Source organism: Rhinolophus hipposideros, assembly GCF_964194185.1.
Source record: "Rhinolophus hipposideros genome assembly, chromosome: 26".
NCBI lineage: Eukaryota > Metazoa > Chordata > Mammalia > Chiroptera > Rhinolophidae > Rhinolophus > Rhinolophus hipposideros.
Window position 1 is genome coordinate 8585561 of NC_138072.1, and position 15196 is coordinate 8600756.

General features: G+C 41.0%; 1 protein-coding gene across 11 annotated transcripts in view; it reads right to left on the bottom strand.

The window, feature by feature from the left end:
- Positions 1–15196, bottom strand: part of ESRRG (estrogen related receptor gamma) — a 532991-nt gene that overhangs the window by 249747 nt on the left and 268048 nt on the right. Inside the window, exons 1-2 of one of the 11 annotated variants that reach the window (XM_081039349.1) lie at positions 7277–7723; positions 5326–5427 (exon numbers count right to left, since the gene is read on the bottom strand). The exons of 9 other annotated variants lie outside the window; for them this stretch is intronic. The gene's annotated coding sequence lies outside the window, so the exon portion shown is untranslated. Of the gene's footprint in view, positions 1–5325; positions 5428–7276; positions 7724–15196 lie in introns of those variants that run through there. One more of the 11 variants, XM_081039352.1, reaches the window with a different exon arrangement.

The following is a 15196-nucleotide window of genomic DNA, read 5'->3' on the forward strand; positions in this document are numbered from 1 at the left end:
ACACCTTTTTAGGGACTCACTCTTAAATATGAATGGAACAAGCATTTGAGAATTTCTTCTCCTCTATTACGAATATTTGTAAATGCATGACTTTCCAGTCTTCAAAAAAATCCTTCACCGGCCTCAACTGTCTCTTCTATCTCCAGTCCTCTTCCCTTCCTTCTTTTCCCTGTCTAACTTCCTGTGGAACTACCTCTTTCTCTCCTGGCTTCTCACTAACCCCGAGGTCTGTCTGATTTTACCACCAGCCCCTCTACACTTCTCGATGCTCAAAGCCAGTGACTTCTGGGTTGATTCCCCTGCTGTTCTGATGCTCCTGGCTCTAGTCCCCCAACCTCAAAACCTCAGCGTCACTTCTCTTAAAAAAATGAACTTTTTTTATGTGAGAGCAGTTGGAAATTTGCAGCACAGTTGTGAAGATGGATAGCACAGCAGAGTTCTCTTCTACGTACATCACACCCAGTTCCTCCTACCGCTAGCCTCTTACGTTAGGAGGGTCCATTCATCACAACCAATGAACCAATATCGATTCATCATTATTAACTAACCTCCATACTTTACTCAAAGTACCTTAATTCTGCCCTATTTTCCCTTCTCTGTTTCAGGGTCCCATTCAGGATTTCACATTTAGTTGCCATCTCTCGTTAGGCTCCCCTTGACTGTATGTAACAGTTCCTCAGGCTGTCCCTGTTTTTGATGACCTGGACATTTTGAGGAGTACTGCACAAGTATTTCATGGAACTCCTCATTTGAGATTTGCTTGATGTTTTTCTCATGATCAGATTGGGGTTCTGGGGTGGAAGACCATAAAGGTAAGTGCCGTTTCATCACATTATATCAGAGGTGCACACGACCACCTGGACATATTACTGTTGATGTTGACCTTGATCACCTGGCTGAGGTCATCATTTGTCAAGTTTCTCCACTGTGGTTACTCTCCCCCACCCCTCTTTCCATTCTGTACTTTTGGGAAGAAGGTCATTAATCAGAGCCCACCCTTCAGAATTGGGGAGCGGTGTCCCTCTTCGTTTACGGGAGATACTTGGAAGTCTTCTCACCCCTTGTGCCCTTGCTCCCCATTTCATTCACCACCCCCAAAAGTAAGTAGTATAGCAGGCTCCAAGACAGATACGGTAACTCCAAGCCCTGACTCTCTGGATTCAAAGGGGAGAGACTGAACTATATCTGGCACCTTAGGGCTTTCTTCCTGTCTCCCTTCCCTTTTTCAACAAATAATTGTCTGCTATGCACTAGGTACTGTATGAGCTTCAGGAACACAATGGCCAGTCAAACAGAGATAGTCCCTGGGGGTTCAAAGGCTTATAAGAGTGGTAACCAATTTAGCTGGGAAGTCAGAGAAGGCTTCCCTAAGGTGGTGACTTTTGACTCAAGATCTGAATGGTGAAGTAAGCCCGTGAAAAGGGGAGACAAGAAAGAAGAGAACATTCTAGAGGAACTGCATGTGGAAAGACTCTGACATGTGAGGGAGTTGGGGGAAGGGCTACGGTACCACACGCATGGATCAAAAAGGCCTCAGGAAAGCCAGGAAGGGCAGCTTCCTACAAATCTTATAAGCTTTGTGTGGCCACCAACAGCAAGGCAGTATCGTACACAGATTGGAGTTTTAAATAGATTTTTAAATCTGCCAAAATCTATCTGGGCAGTAAGAATGGAGACAGGCTGACCAGGTCAAGAGGCCTTACAGCAGTCCAGAGAGGCAATGCTAGCTTGGCCTAACTAAGACAGGGACAATGGCGATGGAGGAAAAAGGACAGATGTAAGAGAGAGACAGAAATATGTGATCCTGGATGGAGTGACTTGACTTCTCTGTATCTCAGTTTCTTCATCTGTAAAAAGGAGATAATCATATGCTGACCACATAGAGCTGTGAGGTATTGAGTTAATATAAGCAACACAGTTAAAGAAGGTCCTGGCTCATAGAAAATCTGCTATTGGCATCAGTTACATCTTCTTGAATAGGTATCAAAATCAGTTGGGTTGTCAATCCCCTTGGAGACCAAATGAGGAAGACTGGCTTTATAATTTCCAAGACCTTCTCCGGCCCTAAGTGGATAATATTCTAAACCATTATTCTTTGCTAGTCTGAGAGGACCAGAAGCTCTTATGTATGCTATCCCCAAGAGCTCACTGAATAAATGTTACCTTATCTTATTTAACCTACGCCATTGCAATCCCCATCAGACCCTTTTCAAAAAAAAAAACTGACAATGGATGAAAAAGTGTTTTCCTGACGAAGGAATTCTGATAAATATGAAATGGATTTTTTTTTTTTTTCTAAACATTTCACATTCAGGACCAGCAGAATTTGGTCTCCATTTCTACCCTTTACGCAGAGACTCCATCTTGCTTTGCTGCCACATTGAAAAAGTATTTCAGGAAAGAGTGTATCTCAACAGGCTCTAACTATCCAAAAACACTGCCAAAGCCTGCAGAACCACAGCTTAAAAGGACAATTTGATTCTTCGGGATAGAAGAGGGTCATTATAATCAGCAAATCAGCAAGGACTCAAGGCATTGATGATGGGGCTGGCATTATGCTAGGATTACAGACAGGATAGGAAGACAGACCCTTGTCTTCCAGAAGCTTACAACTGACGTAGGAGATAAGGGTAATCCATACGCGAGAAGACTAAAGATAACATTATGGAAATTATGAATGATGTCTCTATTCAGAATGTAGGTGGAAGGGAGAGAATTCAGAGGAGAGGGACTGAGGGACATGCAATGACAAAAAGAGACAAGGACATTGGGATATATTATCACAATGAAGTTTTTACATCAACGAAAAGCTTGTGAAATCTCAACCAAGAGGATAAAATGGTGCTTCTACCCACCCCAGGCACAACTTACCTCCTCAATACAAACACAAGCTGGAAGAAGCAAAACAGAAACACGACAGACCCTTCTACGAAGTTAGGTGAATTTACCTATGATAACTGGGAGGGTTTCATTTGTCAGTAAAGGGATTTTCACTATGGACCCCGAGAACAATGTAATGTTCTTGAGGAAGGGGTGCCCTCCCAAACCAACTTTCATTCGTAAGTAAAAATATCCTAACTTATGAAGGAATCTCAGTAACTTCCAAATAAAATTACACTAAAACAAAGAAAGGAAACAGAATTTGTTACAGGTGAAAAAAAAATAGATCAAGAATTCAGTTGTAAATGAGCTAACATTGCAGGTAAATTTGAACTAATAAAACAGATGATTTTACTGAAAACTTAACACCTCTCAACACAGCTGTCTGCCCAGTCAGGAAACCATTAACATCTTGTCACCAATACCCAAAACACATCAATGATATGAATTCTACAAACAACCCAGAAGAACAAAAGGAATGCATTACTAAGTAGCCAGCGCCACACAACTGCCCTTTCCCGGTACATCTCTAGACGTTGAAGAATTTGCAAAAGCAGGAAGAATACAGGCTGGAGAGAAAAGGAGGAAATTAATGCAGAGAATTCTTACAAGCAAGCACAGATATTTCAACCAACTTGAGACCATTTAAGAAACATCTTTTCAAAATTACAGTTGATAAACTGGGGTATATGTGGTGGGGTTGCTAAAAGTCAGGAAAACATCCCATTAATAATGGCAAGTCATTATAAACCACACTCTATTTTAATAAGAAAGAAACATCATTTTCCCAAATTGAAAGACTAAAGCAGGGGTCTTTAATAATTTTTGGGCCAGAGGTTCCTTTGAGGACTTGATGAAAGCCAGGGAATTTTTCCTCAGAAAATTGCATATACTCACAAAAGATAGCATTCAGTTTCATTAGAATTTACTGACTTACCTCTTTGCTGACCACCAAACCCATCCCTATATGAGTTCCCCATTGTCTTGTGGGCCTATGTGTTAAAGGCTTATAAACCCCTGAATTTATAAACCCCTGTACTAAAGAAACACGCAAAAGGCCTCGGAACAAGAATCTTAATACATTATTAAATAGAACAGGAATTACAAGTATTCCAATATACTGACTGTGTTGTACACAATGACACTCATTTAATTTTGTACCAATTCTTGATATGTAGGAGCTCATTTCTACCTCAGAGGCAATCCTGCCTATTTTACTCCTTCCTTTCCATTTAGTCCCTACTGCATGCATTTGAGGCATTCTATAGCACAAAAATACTTTGCAGAACGAAAGCAGAGAATAAAAGATATTTAAAAGGTGAGACAAAAATGAGTCAGTTGTGCTTTTGGCAACGCTGGTAATTGGTTTGTTTGTTTATTCAGTCAACCAACCAGGGAGCAGGTTTGAAAAAGAGATTAGTCCCTCCTCTTGAAAGAGTTCACTGGCTAGTGCAGTGACTGGAGAAGTGTTAGTATAACAAGGTTCTATGAGGACATGAGGACACCACCAAGGATGGGTTCTTTCTGCTTGGGGAAGTAGAGAAATGAGCTGTGTAGTGTCTAGTGACACTCATCCAGGAGGAACAGGAAAGGTACTTGTGACACAAAAGAAATAGCAATGAGCTTCTTCTCAAGGGAATGGGGTGTTGAGGCAACCGGCCATTAATGAAAGGAACAGTAGCAGAAAGAAAGTCAAAAAAGAGAGAATTAATTGAGTGGTGCTTGATTTATGCCGTGTAATGCCAAAAGCTAGTTTAAAATATCCAATAAAAAGCAGTTAGAAAGGAAATAGACACCGTAGGCAAAATAACAAACAAACATACAAACAAAAAACTACATTCAGGACCAACTAAGTAATTTGTCGGGCCTAATGCAATATGAAAATTCAGGGCCTATTAAAAAAATTAAGAATTTCAAGATGGTGACTGCTGAGCATTAAACCCAACACAGGGCTTATCTGAGCTTGGGTCACATGTCCTTGAATCTGGCCCTGATTATATTAGAAGAAAACTTCAAATGTTCAAACCTATTCTTTGTTACCACAGACAAATAACTGACATTTTCCAAAATGGCGCCCACAAAGCACTTAATATGCTCCAAGTACCAGGCTGGTTGCTTTACATTCACTTAATTTTCTCAGCAATCCTATGAGATAGATATTTCTATTCCCACTTATGGATTATAAAAGCAAGGTTAAGAGAGGTAAAGTAATCTATACCGAAGGAAAACGTGATCTTACACATCTTGAAGTTATTCTCTCAATGCCTTGTTCCAGCTATATTGCAGTGGGTGGGTGCTCAATAGTGACTTGTAAATGGTGCTTTTATTTCTTTGCTATGGGTTCCTCTCTGACTGATCCATGGAAGTCCCAGTTCTTTGAAGTTAACCAGCAAGTCTGTGCTTACATAGTGAACAAAAGACTGGCGGATAAAGGGGACCACTCACCATTCCAGTTACACCACCCTAGGAAGTCCCACAGCATCCACTTCTAGGAGGAAGCAAAATGCCAGCCACTCTCAGAATTGTCCCTTTGCAATACTGACACAGCTATAAGGAAAAATTACATAACTTCCATGAGAAATTATGGACTACAAGAGTCTTGAATCTAATTTTAAAAGAAGTTAGTTGTTCAATCTTCAGAACCTACAGTCATTTCTGATATCATCCAGCAAACCTCCAATTAATCGTTTCTGGAAACAAAAGCTCACAAGAATATTCAGGTTCATTTGTCCACTCTCCTCTACCCCCAGCCCTCCACCATCAATGCTACTAAATAACCTGAAAAACCAACTGCCATCAGTGAAATTCAGTTTTTCCACTTAGGAATGAGAATCAGAACTGCTAGGATCACACCAGCACATGAATTCAACAGTAAAAAATCAAAGAATCTAAATATGTACTAAAACTCCTTAGATTTTCATATAATTGTTTTTAGCCTATTTGAATAGGTGATCATCCCTCTTACACTTTTAGGGGGGCTTTTGGTGGTGTATTCAGGGCTTCCTGTCTTTTGGTCTTAGCTGAACACACATAACCTCTGTAAGTCGTAGTAGTGTGTGATTAATAGCTCTGCCAGCCATCCCTATTGAAAAACTATTCCTACATTATGTCTTTTTTCCCCCACTCCGTCCCTCATTTTCTCTGACCCTTATTTTTCTTCTCAGCAGAAATTACCTCCTCTCAGAGTTTCCTCCCCACTCCAAAGCCTTGTAACTTTATTCCACAGTGTTTTGGTTTGGGGAGCTTTTGTTCAGCAGATAATAGGCCTATTGGAATTAAGCAAGTAACTGATCCAAAAAGTTCTCCATAGGTTAATCACCTGCTAGTACCTCTCTTCCCACCACCAACCCCCACCACTACATGCACACCTCCCCCCGCCACACACACACTCCCATTCTAAATCCACAGTGGAGAAGTGGACAGAAAGAAAAAAATTCAACCAATCAACTGATCTGCCACCTCACACCAAGGGAGTAGGAGTTTCGTAGTTCTGCTTGTACCCCTGGAAGTAAAAGTTGCTTTTTTAAAATTGTTTTGTCAGCCCCATGACAACTTAATTTTTTATTATTATTGTTGTTATTATTATTGTTATTATTATTATTATATTATTATTACTATTTATATCCAGTGTTTCCACTCTGGGTGGCAATGTCTTGTCAATATTTCATGCAGGTGTAGCATGGAAAAACCTAGCAACCCTGGCCGACAGCCAAGCTTACCAGTGACTGACGCTCGCTTAACTGAGCAACGCTTTGCTGTGCATGGATTGGGGCTATGACTATACAAGACCCAGAAGTGACAACCAGGGCGCCGGCTGGAATCCTAACAAAGCTGCTTCCAACTTGAGCTCAGGCAAGTGGAACCGGCACTTAAACTGAATGTTAAGGACCTTCAATCTGAGGCCTTTCTTTCTTTCTTTTTTTTATCACTAATTTTCTGAATTAACCCTGGGATTTTCCAGGGAAAACAGCACGTTAGTACACTTAAATCACAAAACCTTGTACCTTTGAAAAAGGCCATTGAAGATTTATTAACTTGTAGGAGCAATCATTTAATTGCTTGCCACTTCTACACCACACACACTATTTTTTCTTTCTTTCAAATGACCAAATTAAACCTGCCACACAAATTTGTGCTTTGAAATTCCTGCCAAAGGATCATTCCGTTGAGAGAGCGATAAAACGAAGAATTGAAACACTCTCCTTTGGTACAAATGTCTGCACACATACCCTCCCCTTCCCCGCCCAAGATGCCTTCATATACAGAAGCAAATCATTCTCGTTTAAATGTTTCAAATCCATTTTCCAAGCCAGGTCCGAATCTCCCTGTCATATTTCCCTCTGTAATTTCAATGAAAGCCCATAAGCATTTACAAATGGAGGAACATTGTACTTACAATTTTGGGATGTGTAATGCAGCTGTGTATCGTATGAAAAAACCTGTTATGTTTATATATTGCTGTCCTTCCTGTTCAAAGACAACACCACTCTTGGGAAAGCTGAAGAAACTAGTGAGAACCAAAGTCCTTTCCACACCAGAAGCATGTGAACACTATTCTTTGAATCGAGCTGCCGTAGCAGTTAGCAGAGTCTGTTGTTGTTTGAGAGTTTGTCTCTTAGGTCAATTTCAGCCCAAAGCCAACAAGATGATTTACCATCTAACCTCACTGAATTTGGTGATGCATTACTGAAGAATCAAACACTGACACTGATTTCCCACTTCATATGTAGAAGCGGAATAGACAGGACGAGGTACACACACACCAGGCCCCCGATTTGCACATCCATTTAAACAGCTAGCAATATTCCGAAGTTGTGCGTGGATAACTAGACAGCGTCAGAGTGACAGAGGCAGTGTCCCGGCTTTTTTAAAGCGCTGGGCGCCTCTTACTTGGAAAGAAGTTCTGTTCCATTGCATCAGACTCCGGGTAACACGATCCCATCCACCTAAGGGAGCATCAGAAGTCCGGACGGATCACAAGTGAAACGCTCTCCGTTGCCAGCTGAGATTGACATGTGCTGTTGTCATAAAGATCACACTGTCCAATTTGGCCACCTCGGTGGTCTTGAGAATAAACAAAGGTACAGTCTGTCAAAGTGAAAGGTGTTTTGCTGAGCTCAAGTGTTAGGTTTCTGCAATGACAGTTTGCTGAATCTCTGTGGATTAAAACACTCTGATTTGTAATTGGGTAGGGGGGGGAGATTCTCTTTCGGTATGTTGTTTTGTCTTGGCTCTGCCTTATTTCAGTTTGTTTTCTGAAGGCATGTATGCCCAGAGTACTACACGGGAAAGGAGGAGGGCCTCCCTGGCAGGGACACACAGTGTATGGGTTTGGAAGGAGAGAGGGTGGCAGAAAGGCTGTTGTAACTCCTTCAAACCCAAACCTGGTTAGCTGAGAAACAGGTATTCAGAGGCATCCTTTCTTTGCTCTGTGGGACTTGGAACCTGGACGCTATAATTGAAAGCCAGTGTATTAAGCATAACACATCAAACTACTGTTAACACCCAGCCTCCCGCAAGGCTGCCTCCTAACAGCTCTGTTTTCTGCCTCCAGTCTGTGCAAGCAAGTGGAACCATCACACGCACTGCATGCTAAAGGGCGCAGCCTTTGTCTTCTCCAAGTTCTGTCTATTTCAGAGGCTAACATGCAGCAATTAGTCTAATTAATGTGAAACAATGAGCTGTGTTACCACTTATCAAATTGATTGTTCCCCTATCAAAACAAAACAGGCTGGCTTTTTGATGTAATTTCAAGAGATGATTTGAAATGTCATGTTGCTGCAAGCCAATTACCTTATGACTAGAGTCACGGTCAACAGAATACATAATTAGCATGAGTTTGGGAAGGCTGCTTACTGCTAGTATGTTAATTAACTGTCTTTTGTCATAAAACAAAAAGGTTGTACCGGAGGTTTTGAAATAGGTCTTTTTTATTTACATTTCTTTGTGCTTATCAATGTGAGGCATGACAATGCAAAAGAATAGAAAATTTTAATTCCGCGACTTCAAATTAATACTCAGCTGCAAGGTCAGCCATGAGGTGCAGGATGCAATACCATTCACCTCGCTCTACTCCTGCCCCAGTGTATTATATTACTCGAGGAGTTAAATTAAGTATCGGGTAAAACTCAAATGTAAGAAATACTGAGCTGGACGAAACAAATCCCCTAATAGACTTCTTTGGAGCTTCACTTGCTTTTGTAGATATTGTGAGGGCTGGACAGCGCTTGGCTGCCCCGGGGATTACATTCAGGTGTCGTCTTTCTATTTCAATCTTGAAATTTGAAGAGAATAAACCCATCATCAAATGATGTTACTGCCTTTACATCACCATGGCAGAGAGAGAATGCATAATGGGCACCTGTGGGCTTGTAAAGGAATCCTATCTGTGAGTGAATCCAAGGCTCCAGAAATCAGAGGCAGCTTCCGTTCGTCTGTGCCAGCCTGACAATTCCATAGTCTTAATTAAGGAACCGATTTTGTATTTCTTGAGCTCTCATGCATTCTGGAGGTAGCTATAATCAGTTACTGCCAATTAACAATCAAGTTCATGGAAGCCTTGAGTCATGGTTTGACATGCATTATAAGTAAGCTCACTTCCGGTTTGGAGAACAAGTTGGAAGTACCCCAAATTCTAATACTATTGGTCCACTGCCTAATGGCATTGTTTTACCTACAAAGACACAGGGGCCTCTCTCGGGCATCCCACAATTTTCTGTGAGAAATGTGTTACCATTTTGTAAGGGTCCAAAAACTCTTTTCTTCCTGGGATATGGCTCAAGTCTTACAGTCGTATTAGAACGGTCCTCTGGAGTCACAGAAAAACACAACACTGTGCTATTGGAAACATTTAGTTTGCAAACTAGATTTTCCATCCTAATGTGTTTCCATTTATGAGCATTGTTTTTCTGCTTTTTTCCCGTTTCTGACATCATTAAAAATACTTAAAATGTAGTACAGAAAACATTAAATGGATGGAGCATAATACTTTTTCTTTGGGGTATGGGTTTTGCATCTTGGTGACGGAGGGTAAGGGACCTTGGGGTACAGAGAATTGACAGAAAGGAGGGGGGGCTCAGCTGTGCTAGTTGGGAGATGACATTGGGCCTCTGATAAATTCTTCATTCCTCTCAGAAATTGTGATGAGAATTTTCAAAGGGGGTTGATAGGGGAGAGAGAACCAGGATGAGGATGGTTAGCCAAGACACCCGGCTCATAAAGTAGGAATAACAGCTAACCGTTGCTGAGTGCTTTCCAGGTGCCAGGACAGCACTAATCCCAACTGGCATGGATTTGGCACATGAAGTGGGTACAGGACAAAAGAAATTCACTAATTTCATAGCTGGGCATGAAGATTCTGGAAAGTTCGGTGCATGCCCACTTTGGAACCCTAGAGTTGAATGCCATCTTAGAAATGTACCCCCTCTCCTACACAGGTTCTCCCCAAGTGCAGTGAGATCCCTCCAACATGAGTCTCTTTGGGGGAACTTAGAGACACAGCCAAATATATTTCAGAAGTCCCTGGACTCTGACCGATACAAAAACTTAGAATTCCTGATATGGGGGTGCTATGAACACTCCAAAGCGAAAGCATCGACCACAGATAGCACAGAATGCCACAACATCTGGGCTTTGGTCACTTCCAAGGATGAGATAAAACCCATCTATGATGAGTAGGCTGAAAAAGTCCCATCTGAACTAGAAGCTTAGATGAGTCGTGACGAAAGATCCTCAACGAATCTTAAATTAACCATTTAACATAAGGTTTGGTAACAACCGAAGGCAATGGTTTACTTGTGATATTATTACAGCTCTGTTTGGTCCCAACTTAACCCTTCCTAGCCCCTAACGTCATTATGCATAACAGCAAGTTTCATTTCATGTGATTTGTCAGAGGATTTATATATATGTATAATTTTTTCCCCTCAAATGAGAAGGAAAGTTAGAAAGGGAAAGAGAGGCCAGAGGAGGAACTTAAGTGGAACTTAAGTAAACTAGTGGATTTACATGTCTACGTATTTACATATCAGGCACTGTGCTAAATTTCCGTGTTCCCTCATTCAGTTTTCACTAACAACTCTGCAAGGTGGGTACCATTTTTCCAACTATAACTTTTGTAAATGTTAATGATAAGTCAAGAAGCCTTAGAAAGGATAATTCATTCAGCCAATGTCCTGGAACAAACTTTGCTTCTAAAACTTGACTCCTTCCCACTACCCAGGCTGTTTGGTGTTTTTTGTGTGTGTTTTTTTGTGGTTGTTAAAATTTAATGGAATGTCTGAACTGAATCAGGGTCTGGTTGCTTTGTGATAGTAAAATAAAGGAAAGCAAAACAAGACCTCTGGTCGTCACCACTAAAAACCGATCACAATGAATCAGGGACAATAGCTCCAAGTACAAAGCAGCCTGAAGAGTGACCTCCCCATCATTTGAAGGCTGAAGATTAGGATTTAAGGAAAACTGGGGACGGGGGGGCAGCAACATTGCTGGGCTGAATCCAACATGTCTCCCTGAAATGTAAGAAAATTTTAAAGCAAATCAACATGGTCAGGAACTAGGCCTTTTTTTTCTTCACCTTAAATGCTAAAATTTCTCACAAATGTTTTCTTCAGGCTTTTAGTAAATCTGAGCATCTCCTGCAGAAGACAAGTGCGAAACTGAAAACAGAAAACAGCATCATTGTCAGCAGCTCTAACAAGATGTGCAGCATCAAGCCCGAAGGACTGCCCCTCTTGCCCCTCTTAAGGTAAGGTAGATAAGAGCCCTCCGGGAGCCAGGAAGCACCCAGTGGGGGGCCTGGAAGGGGCAGTCCCCACAGGCACACTGTTGAAATGTCAGTCAGGCACCCGGCTTGCCTCCACTATGTTTCACAGAGCTAAACATCTCTTTATGTCAGAGCAAATTGGGCAAGCCTCAAATCTTTTTTTATTCTTTTTTTCTAACTTCAATAAGATGAGCTCGGGGAATGAGGGAGAGAGAGATGGAGGAAAGAGAAGGACAGTTCAGTTCACATGAAAAAGCACTGTGACACAGCTACATGCCTGAAAACAGTTCCTGGGAACTCTTAGGCCTTTTATGAGTGGCGGCAGTGAAAAAGAGCAGTGGTGGGGTCACCCGCTTGCTTTCCCACATTCAGATCACCAGGGCTCATGCTTCTTCCTCAAGCGTGAGGAAGATCAGTACTTCAAGACGGGCATCAACGCCCTTCTGCAAATGGCAGGGACACCTGACTTTGGGCGCATGCCATGTCTGTTCCTTTCTGCTCCTGGTTATAACCTACCTGCACATCTATGCTCAGAGCATGAGTGTTATAAAACAATCCTGCCATGTCTTTTAGGTGGCACGTATGTCAGTATTCCTGTATGTTAAATCTCAAGGAAGGTGTCAAAGTCTGAAAAGAGTCCAGCTGGGAAGAAGACAACATGGTGTATCAGGGAGAAGACACAACCTTAGAGACACAGTCTATGGAGAGCCTCAAATGTAGTTGAGGAAGGGACCGAGTGGTATATGGAATCGGGGGTATACAGCATATATGTTACATATATGTCATCTATGTAGTACATAATATGCACGGTATGTATGAGACGTATATGTGTATGTATGTGCACGTGTGCATGCACACACACACACAGATTTTTGGTTAAGAATTAGCCCACTTTCCCAAAAGCAATATTTGGGAACCATATTCCCAAATATTCCCATAAGACGCCTTGAGAAACTAAAATGTAACCTGTCTTTCTTTATGCACAGCTCTTACCAAAATACATGAGATCCCTGGGCTCTGTTTCGAGAGGTAAAACTAATTTCCAAAAATAAAGACAGTATAATATCAGATTGCTGGATTTATTGGCATGCATGTGTAGAATTTGAATTCTACAAAGCGTTCTTTTTTAAACGGGAGGCTCAGTTACACTTGAGGAAGTGTTTGGTATGGGAGGAGATGGAACCTATCAAATAGAATGACATAATATAAATATTTCATTTAGTCATTATCATTTCTCTTTACGATGATGAGAAGACATTATTATCATATTTTTTATTCTAACTCATAAAAAATGGTCAATCTTCCACATTTGTAATGGGCTACAGCACACTAATCTTAGTTTGGCATAAGGCTCATACAAACCACTCAATATTTTCAATATAAATATAATGACTTCTGATTTTAGGGAAAAATAACAATGCTTTAAAAAAAATCACTAGTTAATGGTAACTTCCCCTATTGGTCATTTATGTAAGAGTGTGCACTTGCAAAAATAAACTTTCTGCATATTCATTATGAAGAAGACGGCTGATAATCAGTAGGAGAGGCAGCACATTTCTTCTTGAGGATTAGGCTCCAATTGGTTGAATTTCAACACCAACCTGGCAATTTTACTATTAAGTCAGCAGAAGTGAGTTCTTCCACACCATGCCACTTACTACGGGAGAACATCAGGCAATGGAAAAAGAACACGCTAGAATAAATTGTGCATTATTTCTGGCATTAGTTAAAGGAACAGAACATTATAAGAAAAAAATACAGTCCCATTGATTTTTACAGGTGTTTAATACAGATAAGCTGAAAAAAGGGTTTCCATTTTAAGCCCAGTGATGGCTAAAGATGCATTCAAATATGTTCAAAAGCAATCTAAAGTCTTCTAAAATGGTGTTTAAGCTATTCAAGCAAAACGTAAATAGTTTTTGTGGTAGTACTGAGGAATGGAGAACAAAAACAGAGTCCGAGGAGCTGACTCTGGCACCCTGCCGGCCACTGTAAAATCAGGGGGGAGCATTAAAACAGAGGTAATCCTGCTTATCCATGACCTGATCACAGCTTATTTAGAGAAAACAGTAACAGGCTGCCCTTAAGAAGGCGGAAGACATAATTACCCTGGAAGTCTCCAGGTCCCTCTCTCCAGAGAAGATACCAAAAGAAACAATCAAGTTGAAGACTGAACTATGTTTACCAGATCTTCTATAAAGAAACTAAATCCATGAATTTGTTTTTTTTTACCTTGTCTGTTTTTCACATCTTCTTTAAAGTTCGTTTAGAAATAGGGAACATTTTTGCTTTTGTCTGACATCACTAAGTAGATACATTTAAGTGCTTTGCAAAAACCAAATGGAAAAAAAAAAAAGTTTATGTTTGCATAATCACTGAATGGACAATTTTTGTATTTCACTTATTTGTGGCAGGGGTGGGGGTGGTCATTCGTCTCCACTTCTGCAGAGCTATCTGTTCATGCAGTAGATTACATAATGAACAGGCAAAAGAAAAAACAAACAAAAACAACAAAGATAGCAACTATTTCTGACCACATCAGAGCATTCACAGATACTTAAGACAACGAGAGATATTCTTGCTTTGGGCATTCTTCCTTACGTAGTACTGCGATTTGTCTTTTTCTCACTAACAATTAGTGTTTCTTCCTTAGAAACACATTTTGATAATTTTGGCTCAAATATAAGTCTAATTTCTGTAGTTTGCACCCCTTGTACGTCTTCTTTCTTTTTTTTAATCCCCTCCTCTCAATGACCTTGGCCAGATACCTTCCCCTTCCCTTTACTATTATATTATGATTCTATCTTAAGTAACCATAGGAGAGGTGCTCTTGTGTGGACAAATATGAGGGAATGTGGTTAGTTAGCCAAAGCCCTTCTGGACAACTGACCAGTAAGCATAAAATTAGTGCCTGTCTTGTACGCCATGTAGTAATGAGGACAGAGATGGCCCAAATGAAGATCTGGCTCAAGAGACAGAAACCTCCGTCTCATAACGAATAGTAGAAAAAGAACAAACATCGTGTTAACAAGGACAGAAGAACACTGGACAACTGAGCAGTTACGTGGAAGCCCTGTGCAGTCTGAGCCCGAGGGGCAGCCAAAGCTAAGTTGGATGGGACTGTTGTCCTGATGCCCGGTCACTAACAGATCCCGTGAGTTGAGCTGGCTGACTCATGTTCTGGACACGCTCAAGTGGAAAGCCCACGATTCAGATGCTCCTGTCTGTTAGACACATGATGTGATCAGCTAAAAGTCAGAGCACCTAGAGAAGGAACCGTCATCGTCCTGGTGAGTGATACTTCTGGACGCCAACCGACTCAGCTGTGACCAGCCGTGTGTCTCAGAGTTTCCGTATGTAAAATGTCATGGGACTCCTTTATGTCATCCGGGCTATGGGGACATGTAAAAGCAGTCTTGGCCATATCAGGAACTTAGGAATGCTCGGGAATTTTGTTGCACTTGTCATGTTATGGAATTTAGTTAAAATGGTTCAGGGAATAGGACTCAACTCAAAAAAAAAAAAAAAATCTCAGAATTTATATCAGATAGA